Source organism: Anguilla rostrata, chromosome 1 (assembly GCF_018555375.3).
Source record: "Anguilla rostrata isolate EN2019 chromosome 1, ASM1855537v3, whole genome shotgun sequence".
NCBI classification, from domain to species: Eukaryota; Metazoa; Chordata; class Actinopteri; order Anguilliformes; family Anguillidae; genus Anguilla; species Anguilla rostrata.
In genome coordinates, this window is record NC_057933.1 from 55,316,259 (window position 1) to 55,331,596 (window position 15,338).

The 15,338-nt window shown below is 42.4% G+C and overlaps 1 protein-coding gene across 4 annotated transcripts in view; it reads right to left on the reverse strand.

Annotated features, from left to right (window-relative positions):
• Nucleotides 1–14,208, reverse strand: part of adgrb1a (adhesion G protein-coupled receptor B1a) — an 81,752-nt gene extending 67,544 nt beyond the window's left edge. For all 4 annotated transcript variants that reach the window (XM_064343258.1, XM_064343239.1, XM_064343248.1 and 1 more), the window contains exon 1: nucleotides 13,534–14,208. The gene's annotated coding sequence lies outside the window, so the exon portion shown is untranslated. The remainder of the gene's footprint in view (nucleotides 1–13,533) is intronic.
• Nucleotides 14,209–15,338: the final 1,130 nt, after the last annotated feature.

Sequence of the window (15,338 nt, forward strand, 5' to 3'; positions counted from 1 at the left end):
TGTGGTGTACCATTACACAGCTAGAGTACTGTAAGTCACTGAGTCATCAGGCAACAAACACAAAAAACCACGTAATCACTCCTCGCGTGTGTGTGCCTGTGTGTGCCCGTGTATATGCGTGCCTGTTTGTCTTTATAAAAACAAGTGAAGAACCTTGCAATGTGTTATCCATGTTATTGAGCTGCAGCCACATAAAGGCGAATTTTGCACACAGGATGTCATTAATTTTGATGCTGGCAACAAAGGATTACCATCTTCCCTTGGCTACGCAAGCTAATTCTTCTGCTGACTGCATGCTTATCGCTGACAGTTGGGGTTTAAACCTTTCATACAATTACCCTTTACTGCTGCCTGCACCAGTTAATAAATAAAGAGACCTTCTCTTTGCCAAGAGTGTGTGGAGTTTACAGATTTCACAGTCATGGCAGATGCCATGGTTGTAATATTCCCCAGCACACACTGGACCAGAAATACACCGTGGTGGCAGTGTGTGCAGGCTCCAAAGAGTGATGCCATGGAAGAGGCTGGGATGAGAGGCCAGCATTTCCAACTGCTCAGCACCCCCAGGCCCCCACTACACGTGGGAGAGATATTCAATACGAGAGCAGCTGAAGGTTTACAGCAATGGAGGACCCGGGCCAGGCAATGTGGATATTACTAATTAAGTATCAGCAAACCACTGATACATCAAATTCAACTGGCTTGAATCAAGGTGCATTTAATGTGACTTACTGTACAATGAGGGCTTTGCGATGCACTCTGCGTACGCACAGCTGCCAAAGAAGTTAATAATAAGGGAAAACAAAAACCGTCTCTCAAACCAACAGATTAATTTATTCATTTATTTATTTATAGCAAGGTCTGATTCCTTATCAACAAAATATTGCACACGTTCTCTTCCTGAACAGACACACGGTTTGCCCAAGACTACTTTTGGTTCCAACAGACAACAGAATGGACAACCGAATGCAAGTAGTGTGTGTGAGTGTGTGCGTGTGTGTGTGTGTGTGTGTGTGTGTGTGTCTGTTTGTGTGTGTGTGTGCTAAACTAGTGAATAGCCATGGCCAACTTTTTTTTGGTTTCATTATCGAACCCATCTGTGCTGTAACCCATTCATTTGGATGTACAGAGGCAGTGAATATTATACAACAGACTCCTTATTTTGGCCTACTGGCCTGTGTGGCAACAAAATGTGGGAAATAGGGAAATTTACATGAACAGACTGACTGTCAGAGCTGAAGTCTCTGCTCCAGGCACATGCCTGACCCCAATGAGGTGTGCAGATGGGGGGAGGGGTCATATGGAGACAGGGTTATTAGCTTGTTGCTAGAGGAACATGAGTGAGCTCACACACACACACACACACACACACATGCGCGTGCACACACAAATCCCCATTACTACAGTATACAGTAAGTTTCCCCTGCTGCCTAGCATCCATCAGCTCAATAGCAGATCGCAGCCTTTGGGCCTGCTAGAGCCCTGCTCTACTAAAACAGCTGGGGACTCCACTCATCTGCTAATGTGCATGGGGACCTGAGAGATCCTTGGATGTGAGCTTACTTTATGACCAGACAAGTGGACCTGTAGCTACTCTGAACATAGCCACAGGAAATTTTATAATTGGTGAGATCCAGGTCTGCAAAATTGGTACAAAAATAAGGTTTTTTTATTATATTACTTTACTAATCCTGCAATTAATATTGATGGTTTACTGCATACACTCTCATAGAGCTAGTCATGTGGGAAATATTTATTATTACCCAGTAATATAGCTGGCTGTATGAAACAATATTAAGAACCTTGGACATAGGTACAGCAGCACTGCTTTGAAAACCTGCATTTGCCGTGCCAAAGTTTACAGGTCAAGTACCTCTCTCTCTCCCTCCTACTTCTTCTCTCTCATCCTCAGGCACCATGTAAGGAATGACATCATCCATTGTGCTGCTTGAACCCAAGGTTCCCACACAGTGTAATGGGGGGGGATCCTAAATCCTTGCAGGAACGCTTCCGGCTGTTACAAAAAGCAGACGACTTTACATAAGAATGAGCCAGCCTCCGAGTCTTTTTTTTTTTTTTTTTGGCGGTGAGGAGCTAAATTCACTGAAAAGTCTGCAGAGGGGCTCTGGAATCTGTCACAGAGAGCTCTGATTCAAATGAGCCCCCCCCCACCACCCCCCAAAAAAAACAGAATAGCGGTCCCCGGGAGACAGGGAGCCCATTGAAACAAGCCCAACCTCTCTGCTGTCATTACCATACAGATGGAAACAGCTGTTGACATTTTGCCTTGACGGCTGAAATATTTACCATTCACTTATTTACAAAGGCTTCCATGATGGACAAGCCCCCGGTTAATACCCTTAACAGACATTTAAAAAAAAACTTTTCCTCAGTATTTTTTCACCATTTTCCTTTTTCCATTTGCTGGCGATGAATCTGAAACAGCCTCCATGCTCTGTCAGCTCAAAGGTTTCTTTTTTTTTTACGATAGCAACATTTGAGTGCCGGATTTCAGTCCTGCTTGTCTTTAATGATGTGTGCCACCCCAATTCATGTTCTGCTTTCGAAATGTCACCAGTGAATTTACAGGTGTGGAGTTGTCAAATAAATCTTGCGTTATTTTGTCTTTGGTCTCAACTTTCAACTTTAAAATGTTAATCTCTTCCAGTCATTTTTTTTTATTTTTTATACGACTGCAGGGTAACTATTTCATTGCCTTTTATTAAACATGAGACAAATAAGGGAGCCAGCCAGTTCTTATACAATTTTCCATTAGAGTGTGATTACTGCAAAACATGCTTGTTACCTCAACTAGCATGTTTCACTGTAATCACACTTTAATAGAAAATTGTACAAGCACTGCAGCTTATACTCTATTTGACAAGAAACAAATATCAAACACACACACAGACACACACGCGCAAACAACCCTGAGAGCCCACCGATTCGAACTGGAGCAAACCATTTGTTTCACCAGGGGTTGGTGAGATTAATCTTCCTGTCTGGGAGAGAAGTTGAGGTGCTTTAGTGGAAGAGTCTAATTTGTTCCGGGAGCTCATGGGTCCTCATTAATGCCTGTGGCCTGGTGATCCTGGCCGTACACTCTGCACTGCAACCGCAGGTGGCAGTGGGGGGGAAGAGGAGGCTGTCTGCGCTCTCAGGATTGATTGTGGGGCCCTCTGACCAATGAAGGACCTCCATTGAGATGGAGTGTGCGCAAGGGGGGATTCTGGGAGAAGGCTGGAAGAAGATTGGATCTTTTATAATCCTTAGGTGCCAAAGGTAAGAATAAACAGGATCTGAAGTATCACCAGCAGCCACCAAACCATTGTGTGTGTGTGTGTGTATGTTTGCGTGCATGTGAGCATGCATGTATTTATGGCTGTAGTGAAGGTAATACTCACATTAATTATTCCTCTGTAGACTGAAGTTTGGTTGATCCACAGTGCATTTCTAATCTAATTACTATACACTGATTCAAAAAAGAGAAACCAAAAAAAAATCCCACCTGAGGGCTCTATGTTTGCATTACTCACTTTATGTTGTTTCAGTAAGTGCAGAGATGGAAAATCCAGGTTCAGAAAGTAAAAGTCCTCCCCAGTATTTTGTTCCAATCACCTGGATTTACCAATTAGCATAATTCTTGAGCCAAGAGGTAGAACTAATTAGTGAAACCAGTTGGCCAAGTTGATGGGTGGAAGAAAAACATGGCAGGACTTTAACTTTCTGACCCCTGGACTTTCCACCTCTGAGTAAGTGAAGAGCTTTGTTTTAACTGCTGATAGTTATCATAAGCAAACACACACACACACACATGCCCTCTCGTTCAAAGCCAGTCATTAATCTCCAAACTGTTTTCCATAGAGATTGGCCAGTCTCCCCAGGCTCCTGCTTCCCTGACTCAGCCATGAGAAGGCTTACCTGCGGTTTGGGAGGCTGTGACATCAGCTGTGGTCTGGGAGACATCATGCATGACGTAATGTTGGCAAGTGCTTCCAACAGTAAGGGAGGGCACAGCCTCTTTGGGTTTGTCCTAATCTGCTTGGAGGAATGCATGCACTCTATGAGTCAGTGTTTGTGTGTCCGGATGCCCTCCTCCCATCCCCCTCCGAGTATGAGAACCGATGAGACCATGGATTGCTGGGAAGCCAGGTTAGATGCTGGAAATCCACACCTGGGGGCCATGGTCGGTTACATGGACAGACTTATCCGGTGCTTTCTTGGACCCAGGCTGCGGGTATACTGGCCAGCAGCAGGGAGTTAGATACCCATCAGTCTCAAACAGCTAACCATGCTTTATCTCCCTTTGAAAACGGGCCAGGAGTGGATCAGCTGAGAGACATTGATAAGACCGATCAGCAGAGGGACACTGCCAAGATGGGCTGATGACAAGCTGGAGGCCCACCCCCATCCATCAATCATGCCGCCTGCCACACTACCAAAGAAGAGAGCAGGATAAGAGTAGAGAAGAGAGAGAAGGAGAGAAGAGAGTAAATAGTAGTATAGGAGAGAGAGGAAAAGAAAATGAAGAGGTATGAAAGAACAATAATAATGAAGAATATATGAGAGGGAGGGCAGCATGGAGAAGAGAAAAAGAGGGAAGCCCTTGATTTTCCTTCTTATTTCCCATATAAAAGTGTGTATGCTGAAAAAAGGTATCTGTCAAATTTTGTCCGCAAATGATCGCATCCCCTGACTGGCCGAGCAAGCACACACACACACACACACACACGCATACAGCACAAAATGCATTAGTACTGACCTTCGCTTTTATTGCAGTAATGAGGAGCTAGCACACATTTGGAATAAGTGGGTGGGATGTGGACATTTCTGACAATCATGGCCGTGTAAGATTGCGAGCTCCAGGGCACGCAGATACACCAACGCTGGCATCGAACGCAACAAGGTAGGCTGCAAAAGCAGGGTAAAATCTGCCTCACAAACATCCCCCACCGAGTCGTTTCTAGACTAAACCAATCAAATACTTGTAAGAACAACATGAACCACCGCTGACACAAAAGTTGATATTTGAGAATGACTGCTTGATCCAGGCTGATCCAGGCTGTGACCTGCGTTTGGCCACTTCATTATTCAGAGGTCAGGCTGACATGATTGCCCCCAGGGAATATCAAAGAGAAGAGGAAGGAGATTGGATTAACTCAGTGGTTCACCAGATCCAGTCCAAATCTACCCGGCTAACAAGAAACATTGACATTATGAGCACACATCTTAGAAATAGTATTATTATTATTATTATTATTATTATTATTGTTATTACTATTTTCTTTTTTATAATTATTTTGGGGATGTCATATCCAAACATACTTGCATAGTTATTATTTAGTCGAGAAAAAAATCATGGAAGGTTCTGTACTCGTCAATAATGATTTCATGGCGATGTGAAGAAGCACTGTTTTCACTGATTCTATCCAACAGAACATGAATGATGTATAATGGTGTACAATTTAAATTATGTTTACTGAAATGACAAAACTTTCTGAGACTGATACTGAAAATTATCTTGTGACTTCAAAAGAATGTTTCAAGGGATATCTAGGACCATTAGTGAGTTAAAACTGTTTACTGGGAGGGACCACTCTAAAACACACACCTGGAGTTGCCAGATGAAGTCAAAAGTAACTTTCTTTTTCTTTTACTACTGAAGAGTAGGGCGATGGAGATGATCACGTTATAGAGGTGGGAATGGAGGGAGAGAGGGGTAAACTGCAGCAGTTTGCCAAATCACCAAACAGGTGAAGTCACACTCCAGATACAAATCTCCAGCTGCCATAGGATTTCTCAAGTATAACATTCACTTTTTTATCTGTTTAATGGGATGGAACGCACAAGGGCTGGCTGTCACTTGGAAATCTGGAACTTGCACTTCTTCTTTATTTTTGTTTTATAAAAAAGCTGACAGTGGAAGATTGGGTAGTTATGGGAACAGCTGTTTCCTGCCCCTTTCTGAGAATAAGGAACAAAAAAACAAAAAAAACAAGACAAATTACTAGCAGATGTGTTCTTGATGTTTAGGCTGGGATACAAGCTTTGTAGATTAGTTTTCCCCTTATATTCATTTTGAATATTAACATTACTCTATACCATGAGTCTTGACCAACATTTGTATTTTGCACTTTACACCCACTTAATATCCAGATACAATGTTTCAGCTATAAATGCCTTCTAAGGAGGAGGTTTTAACACAGGTCTCCTACCCAGCTGCAGTCACCCAGCATGCATTGCTGTCCACCACCCATCCACTAGACACTGATTTCACAATCAATGGGATCTGACCACAGAAGTGGAGCAGAAAACCTGAGTTCAGTGGTAACGTTTCAGTAGCTAGGGCCGACATAGCTCAGGAGGTAAGAGTGTTTGTCTGGCAGTCTGGTTGCCGGTTCGATCCCCCACCCTGGGCGTGTCGAAGCGTCCCTGAGCAAGACATCTAACCCCTAATTGCTCCCAACGAGCTGATTGGTACCTTGCATGGCAGCCTTTGGTGTGTTTGTGTGTGAGTGTGTGTGTGAATGGGTGAATGAGAGGCATCTATTGTAAAGCGCTTTGGATAAAAGCGCTATATAAATGCAGCCCATTTACCATTTTGCCAGTATTCATGGATCCACTGATGGCTGGCGTATTGTTCTATGGAGTGGCTGGTGAAGACACACCCATTTTGCGTAATATCCCTTAGTTAATCAGCCCAAAATCCTACTGGTTGTCTGCCAGCCATATAGGACATCATTTGCAGAGGTACTTAATGTTATGACCAACAATATGTAGCATCCCCCCCATTCTTCAGCCAACAGCAGGGGTTAGGAAATATTTCACAGCTGTTGTGGTGTGTCTGGGTTTGCAGCAGATCAGTGCGACAAACTCAGACAGGCGAAGAGGCTCTAGAGCGCTGTCACAACTTCACGGAAACAAGGTCTCGACCCCCCACAAAAGAGAACTGGCGGCAGAAAACTGTACCATCTGTGGTTTCATTTGATAGAGTCCAGTTGGGGAGGAGGGGGGGGGGGAGTCTAGCAGAAAGTGCGGGTGGTGCCAATATCCTTTCACATTCTACGTGTCCCTTCTCTCCTCGACTCCTCAAAACCACTTCAATTCACCCGACTGCCATCACAAGCAAAAACTGCAGTCACCCACACCAGTGAGTCCTCCTCTCTTTCCCTGGCCCATCAGCTAATTATACCACTAAATTGTCTGTTTTTAATGTAAATGACGCCATTCCAGGCAATCAGATCAGTGCAGTATACAGGCATATGTAGTCTATCTGTGTCTCTTTCCCAGACAAACTGTACAGGCAAAATTGGAGGGAAGATGTTCTGGTCAAGATGTTTATATTTTTGTCATATAATGGCTATCTAGCCTTATTTGTTCAGGGGGGGAAAAATCATCACTTTTTTTTCATGGAAGAAGATAAAAATAGGGACAGTATGAGATTGATCGGGGGGTTGTGGGTGGTGTATGGTTGGTGGCTTGGAGATGACACTTACAAAAATACTGATACAGAGCCTTGTGAAAACAATGATGACAAACGATGCACATTCAAGCAGAGCGTCACAGGGAACAGAGTCATCCCTGATTAGAATTAATGAAGGTACCGGAAATTTCCAGTCTTCACACCAGTCTGGTGAAACTCGCTTTCTTTCTTTCATTCTTTTTTTCTCTCCTTTTTTCTTTTTAATAAGTCATCGTAATTAAACACCAAAGACAAAGAACTCTCACTCCTGCTCTCACCAAGCACCTTTTTGGAGTGCTGAAGAGCTGGGGGATGGAGGGAGGGGGGTGTTGCTGGGAAACACTGAGAAGCATGTGATGAATTGGGCTCCCCTTTCCTGAAGTGAAGTAGGGGGAAGTGTGTGTATGCGTGTGCGCATTTGCGTGGATGTGTGTGCGTAGGTGTAGAAAAAGCTTGCCGTAGCACAAGGGGAAAGCTTGAGATTTGACGTGGCAATGGTATGACTTCTTCAGGAAGGTGGGCGTGTTTCACATTCGGCAACACATCACACACAAAACAATCAGAGCTCCACCACCTGCTGCACCCTTCATCTTGCAAAATGAACGTCGTTATCATTTGCTCAGCACTGTTTTAGCCTTTTACCCCTGGTTACATCTGAGAAAAAAACTGAGAAGGGAAAGCAAAACAAATCACGACTGCAACAAAAACCGAGCATTTGGAACCCTTGGCAAGCTGTGACAATTGCCCATGAGCATCCATCCAAAGCCGTTTCTGCAAAGCAGTCCTGGTCAGAGTCATGGAAAACACTCCCCAGTGCCCTAACACCACACACTGAGAAGCCTAACAAATCATGCTGAGGGAAAACAAAATCAGACAAGAAGAAGAAGAAAATGCCTCTCAGTTGAAAAATACGTGGTCACTGAAACAAATATGGCATGCAGAGTGAAGGGGCGCCGTACCGCCATGTGTATCTCATTCTGAATCTCTCCACAGAAATAACAGGGATTAAATGAAGCAATTTGCCATCTACAGCTACGCAGCTGTCTGAGACTGTACAGTGGCTATCGGCAGAGTATCTGCACAAAGCCAGTTGAGCCCCTCCTTTATACTACAGCCCATCAAACCACCAGACGTATGGAGAGTGAACACCAGCCCTAGCAGCCCTGGGGTTGCATGAGCCACTCTGCTATTATTTAGACTGTTTTGTAAAATGGAAGCTTCTCACGTTTCTGTGTTTTTCTTCTCATTTGAAATGTGAAATCTGCATGAACAGCAGTCCTGAAAGATCCCAACACAAGCACACAGATTAAGCAGATTGTGTCAACAGGGCAGTTATATGATTCTCGTTGTAACCTGTGGAACGCATGATCCAGGTGTTTGACAAATCCCTTTTTCCCCTAAACTACTTTAGTGTAATATTTTAACCTTGTTCCGATTGCATTTTTTATAGGGGGAAAAAAATCACAATTGGGAATAAAAAACCCTGACAAAAACATATTCTCCAACAACACTTATTTAAAGTGCTTCTTATCAATGTCAGAAATGAACATAATCAGAGAAAGTGCATCAGGCAGCCGTATGCATGTTCTGAACATTACTGTCAACCTCTAACAGCACAAGCTGTTAACAGCATGAGCAACTGCCTTTGCATCGTGACTCATTTGCCATTTTCTCCGTGTTATAACTTCTCTTTCCTTTTCGGTGTGTACGGCCCCTAGCCATACAGCTTGCCAGGCCCATTTTGCACATGCATGAGGAAGAGGGCGGACAGGTGAACTGTGATCTTGTTCCCTGATCACTCTCAAATTTGGAATCCGTTGGCCAAATGAAAGACCTTCAACTGAGAGGCATCTTAACCCATTCTGCTTATGTACAAACATTTATCAAACCAGCCCGCCTTCTGCAAGAGGACACGCACTGAGCACATTGTGTACACAATGTCTGCACAATGTTTTTTGATATGCCCTATTCTTCAGCGCTGCATTATATTTTGTTCTTCCTTCACTCGTTAAACACTAAAAAAACACCCAACCAAAATATTAACTGATATGAAACTTGGCACAAGCACTGTAATACTGAAATTGTTCTTCCACAACTGCTGAACAGCTTTGACCAGTGAGTTACATGCATTGAAAACACGGATGCTGTCATTAGCCCAGTAGGGAGACTAGGAAAGAATGAGGCAAAGGGGTGGTGAATGCTGTACATTCAGTCTGTAGACATAAAGAGTACAAGGGAGACAGCGAGCGACTGGGTCACAGTGGCACCCAAATTAGTGAGAGGTTTGTTTGTGTGAGCAGAATGGTGCTGTCTAATGCTTTCATAATGAAGTGTTTTCTCTCTTGTTCACTGTGCTATTTTCTCTTTCTCTATCTTCCCTTACTTTCTCATGCACCGTCTTCTGTTTCTCTCACTCACTCTCTCTCTACATATATATTTATCTCTTTATTTCTCTGTCAATCTTTCTCTCTCTGCTTTGGTGACAGCAGGTGCCTTCACAAGAAATGAGCCCGGCTAATGACCATCCAAATGGTCTGCGATGTGCGGTTGTTATGGTAGCACCAAGTCTCCACCAACATAGCCACGGGTAAATCAAAACAGGCGAAACCAATCTAACCAGAATATCTGCATGCTGGCATATAAATCCAGCTATCTTATAATGAAAATGTAAATTGACGCGGCTTTATATCTGAAGTTGATTGGTCTAAAAAAGGGGGTGAATCAAGGAGTTGGCCTCGTAATTCTTAAACGAATGTGACAAGAGAGGAAAGTTACTCCCTCTGACAGCTGATCATATCACAGCCACTGTAATCAACCAGATGATAATGAATATTAACGAGCAAACCCCCTTTCAGTGGAAAGGCATGGGTAGATGAACACGCTTGACACTGCAGGCGGGATTAACACGAGTCAGGTCACCGTACCAATTACGATATAATACGAAAGCAGGGAAACGATGTAACGGTCTCCGCGTGCGATAAACGCGCGAACCAAAAGATGAAGACCTGCCAACGTCCCTTACCAACATAGCAAGGTAACCCCTACACACTGAAAGTGGGCGATATTGGTTAATTTGGAGCTTTTGTAAACCAATTCTAAGACTGGTATCCTACTTCAGCTTGGCATTACTTTTTTATGTAAACCAATGCGGTGGGCAGTGTGGCTGCATCTGGCCCACTAGAGATGTCGTGGGGGCGGAGGGAGTAAGGATAGAGAAACAAAAGGGGACGTTTAGGTTAAAAGGTACCCGTGGCTGCATTCCAAAAGCTAACTTGCTGGATCCCATCTCAGGGTGATTCACAGCCGTTCTGAAGTAGGCTAGTGTTTTTTTTTTTTTTTTTTAAGGAACTCCGTCTTTCTCATTATTTGAAAAACGAAAACGAGGCCTTAAATTATCGCTGTCCCCAGGGGTAATTTTACATTCCGTAGCTTTGCTATTGAAAACGATGCAATGCGGACCCCGATCTAAAGAAACAGCTGCACTACGTACAAACAATATACCCAGCTTCCCACGCCCCCTTTTCATTTCACATTTCCATTTTCCGTGTTAATCTTGCAGTGTCGCTGAAAATATATCAGAAACGGGTGGAGAGGTTCGGTGCAGTTAGACGACAGATCTTGCAAATCACAATCATTCTGTTGCTTTTCCCACGTTTCAATTTCATTACAGTTACTGAGGAAATCATAGCGCGAGACATGTTGATTGTGTCTGATTGTTAAACGATTCAAGAGTATCACTATGTGACACTATCAAAGATGAGTAATCTATAATTGTATCGTCCGCAGACAACTAAAAGGATTTGCATCGGCAAGGGAAGTTAACTGTGGATCAACCTGTTGAAGACCCGCCCTTCATGGTTTCATGGTTATTTTTCGCTTAAGTTTCCGCTGATAGATAGATAGGGGGCTGATATCTTGAAACTGATTGGCTGGTCCACTGGTTGACTGCGCCGCATCGTTTCTATGAGCATCACAGTATGCAGAGAAACATCTCCCACACTCACAACTGATACGCCGCTATTATGGTAAGCGGAGCGCCTGCAGTCTCCCCCTGCTGTAAGAACGTGGAACTCCTCATTGAACCTAAAGTGCGTACACCACACACCTAATTTGTTTCGCATCTATATTCCCCTTTCCATTCGTTAATACTGACGAGAGTAAAAGGACATTGCGTTTTTTATAATACATTTATACAGATATGTGTGTTTTATATAAAAAATAAAAAAGGTTTAACTGTGTGGTTCATCCACACATGCCGTTTACACACATGTACAGACACGCAAACACACACACGCACACAAACACTTTATAATTTGCCAATAATGTAGCAGTTGTTTTGCGAAATAGTTCGGCATTATTTTGCCAGTTTGAAAATAAATTGATAAGTCTCCAGTTATATCGCCAAATACGTTTTCATTATGAATGGCAGGTAGAAGTAGTAACATAGCGTCATACATATATTTAAAAATTGTTCATGTGAATATATTTGCTCTCATTTGAGCAGAAGTTGAAAGGTAAATCGACGCACACAAAGTTTTAAACTCAAAACGATCTGTAATTTCTTCGACAGCGCGAAAAAGTTATTGGTAGTTATTGGTATTGCACTGTAGAAAATCACATTTGGGATAAAGTCACTAAAGAAAAAACAATTTTAATTGCACTGCATGGACGGAGCTGACAGTCTACAAATTGTCAACCAACGCGCAAACTCGCTGCAGTGCTCGCTTATTTCAGTCCACAATCCGTTTTTGAACTAAGCTTCAATACACATGGGGCATCTACAGTATCTAATGCTGGAAATCAGTTATGGTGACTGGCATAGACAGAGACTGAAGCTGGACAATAATGCGTATGTCCTTTCATGTGTTGAATTCAAACAGTGCTCTGCAAAGCACAAGCATATTCCCAAGGTGCATATAAGCTTAATAAATGCCGAAGGATGTGGGGAGACTGGTATCCCCAGAGAAAGTACACGAGGGAAAAAGGTCAACTGAGATTGAAATCCAAAAGAGAGAAACAAATCTAACACTTGTCGGGAAAAGTTTCGTTGCACCTATTTGTTTCCATTAGAAAAGTGCAAATAAGCAATACGACGCAGTGAAATGCCTGTCGCCCTGTGAATGCGTTACCCTATCCCCATAACAGCAAAGGGATCAAACAGGAGTAGGCTAAAAGATGGGGTAAATGAGTACTGAAGGAGAAATGAGTCGACGGGAAGAGACATTTTGTTATCAGCACAAGGTCTATCCCCCGAACCTCACTCCCCCCAAAAAAAACATGAAAATAAAAACTAATGCGCATAAATAAACGAATACTTTGTTGCACACTTTGCGCACGTCTACGATTTAAAAATCGACGTGCGTCTGAGCAATTCTTGTGAGTTAAATTAATGACAGCACGTGTTTACATTTTACTGAATTTCCCGGAATATTTTAAAAAGGAACTAAAATTCCTCGTGGGTTGAACATCCCTTACAGTAATGACATTTTTACTGCTTCTGACGCGCAGTAGATCAGCTATAACACGCAAAGCGCTTTCACTGGAACTGAATACTGTCGAGCCATGGCAAGGCAACTGCCTGAAAAGGCACCTTGGACAGCGACAATACTGCACTCTGTAGAAGGCGTGCAAATGATGTGATAATCTATGATAAATATGAAACATATTTGCAATGTTCGCGTTCTCTATTCGGAAAGTAGTTGCGTTTTATTTGCCCTTGTCATACATTTGCATATTATCATGAACCATTAGAACGTGCTGAGTCAAAAGCCCGGACACTTGTAATAAGTTTATCTCGCAAAAATCTAATATTAACCCCAGTCCCTTAGCTGAATGTCGTTACTTGCGTTTTCTAGTTAAAGGAAACAACACCTCTTTCAGTTGACATTTGCAGTCATGTTTTATGTCCAATAAATATCACTTTTACGCACTCTCTATTCATACATGCACACTATAATATGGGAAACGTGATTCGTTTTGTTTAGGTTATTTTATATGCGAATCTATGAAGAAAAGTGAATTCAAAAGATAATGCACGTAGTAAATAGCATACGAATGAGATTAAAATTTACCTTGAGAAAGTTGGAAGTCCCATATGTACTGCGTCCAAGCTCTCCATTCAAATGACTTCGAAGGGCAACCAACAATTCCACAAGCTTGGTTATAGCAAGTTCGATGTTTTCATAATTTAGCCAAGACGTAATGATGGCAAGGTGACAAATGATGAGGAAATATTGATTCAAAATAAAACAGAAAATAAGTGAACAGTCGTCAGAAAAGGCAACAATGGATAAACCCGCTTTGACGGACCAATTCCAAGTTTAAACGCTGAATTAACATCCAAGCACACTCAAAATATAAGCACTCTTATCCAAGTTCGACAGTCCGTAAAAACGTTAGTGGTTCAGCGAAGGTATTTGATAAACTATGAACGAAGGCGTCTTAGTTTGTTTAAAATCCAAATATTTGGTTGTGATGGTGCCGTTATTTCCAGTTATTCTGATAATTGTTCTGTTGAAGCTCCAGCAAAGCAACACATCAACAGCGACCGTCTGTCTTCTGATTCCTTGGCGCACTTTTCAGCGATACTTTAACTCCCGGCTTTGGAGTCTCCTTGCCTGTATGTCTTTGCGCTGAAACTGGATTCAGTCTTTGTAGCCCTGAGGTTCGTCACAAAAGCATATATCCAGCATCACCCCCCTCCCGCCGCCCCTTGCTCAGTCGAAGCAGTGCGTGGGTCACACACTAAAGTGAATGAGACACAGCGAAGGGGGGCTAGGAGGGGGGTATGGGCGAATACTGTGAGTGCGCGCGCGCGCGTGTGTGCGAGAGAGAGAGAGAGAGAGAGAGAGAGTCGATGTAAGCGCCCAACTACGTAGAGAAGCACACAGTAGCGGAGAGCCGGAAAGGGGAAGCCTACCTTTGAGAATCGTCATTCTTTTCTCTGGAGAGACAGAGGTGTGCGCTGTCAGATGGACACGTAGATTAAATCACTGAGCAGGAGATAGCAGAAACTTGGGGCAATATAATTTTATTTATTTTTGTTTTTGGGCTTATTTCGTCTTAAGCATGACCACGGTGACCATTATTATTATTATTATTATTATTATTATTATTATTATTATTATTATTATAGTCGTAGTACTGCGTATACGTAATGGACTCATCACTTAAAGTGGACTTTAAGGCTCAGCCATTGCGGCTTAGTTCAGACTGTTTGCAGCCGCAGGCGCATCCACAATGAGAGGTAATGTTTTCGGACAACTATACAGTAATATGGTGTTCAGTAAAGGGATCGAACAATGCATTCTCTTAACGATCTGGGAAATAAAGAAAGAAAGAAAGAAATAAATAAATAAATAAATAACACTGTTACATTTCAATAATTTGTGATACCTACGAGGAGCCCCGTGCGGGGTGAGGGTTTTATTGTAAATGTGTGATCAAATTGGGCATCTTGTGTTCTATACCAATTTTAAATATCTACCTACCATGAGATTGCTGATGGAAATGAGCTAAATCTGGTACAAAGCCTATCTTCTCTCTTAATGAATTTGTACATGGCCTCTGATGATGATGATGATAATAATAATAATAATAATAATAATAATAATAATAATAATAATAATAATAATAATAATAATGTTTATGCATACAATGTTTCAGGAATATGTTTTTAAAGTAAACCAAAAAGGAAAAATAAATAAATAAATAAATAAATATAATCTGTTTTCTTGACCATTTTCTTCTGGTGCAGCCATCTCTTGAACAGCTGAAGAGTGGTTTAACGAGCAGTGAGTTTAACTGAATTTGATGCAAGCCTAATGTTCATTTATGTCACTGATATTGTGGATTACAAGTCATTGTTAATGTGTGG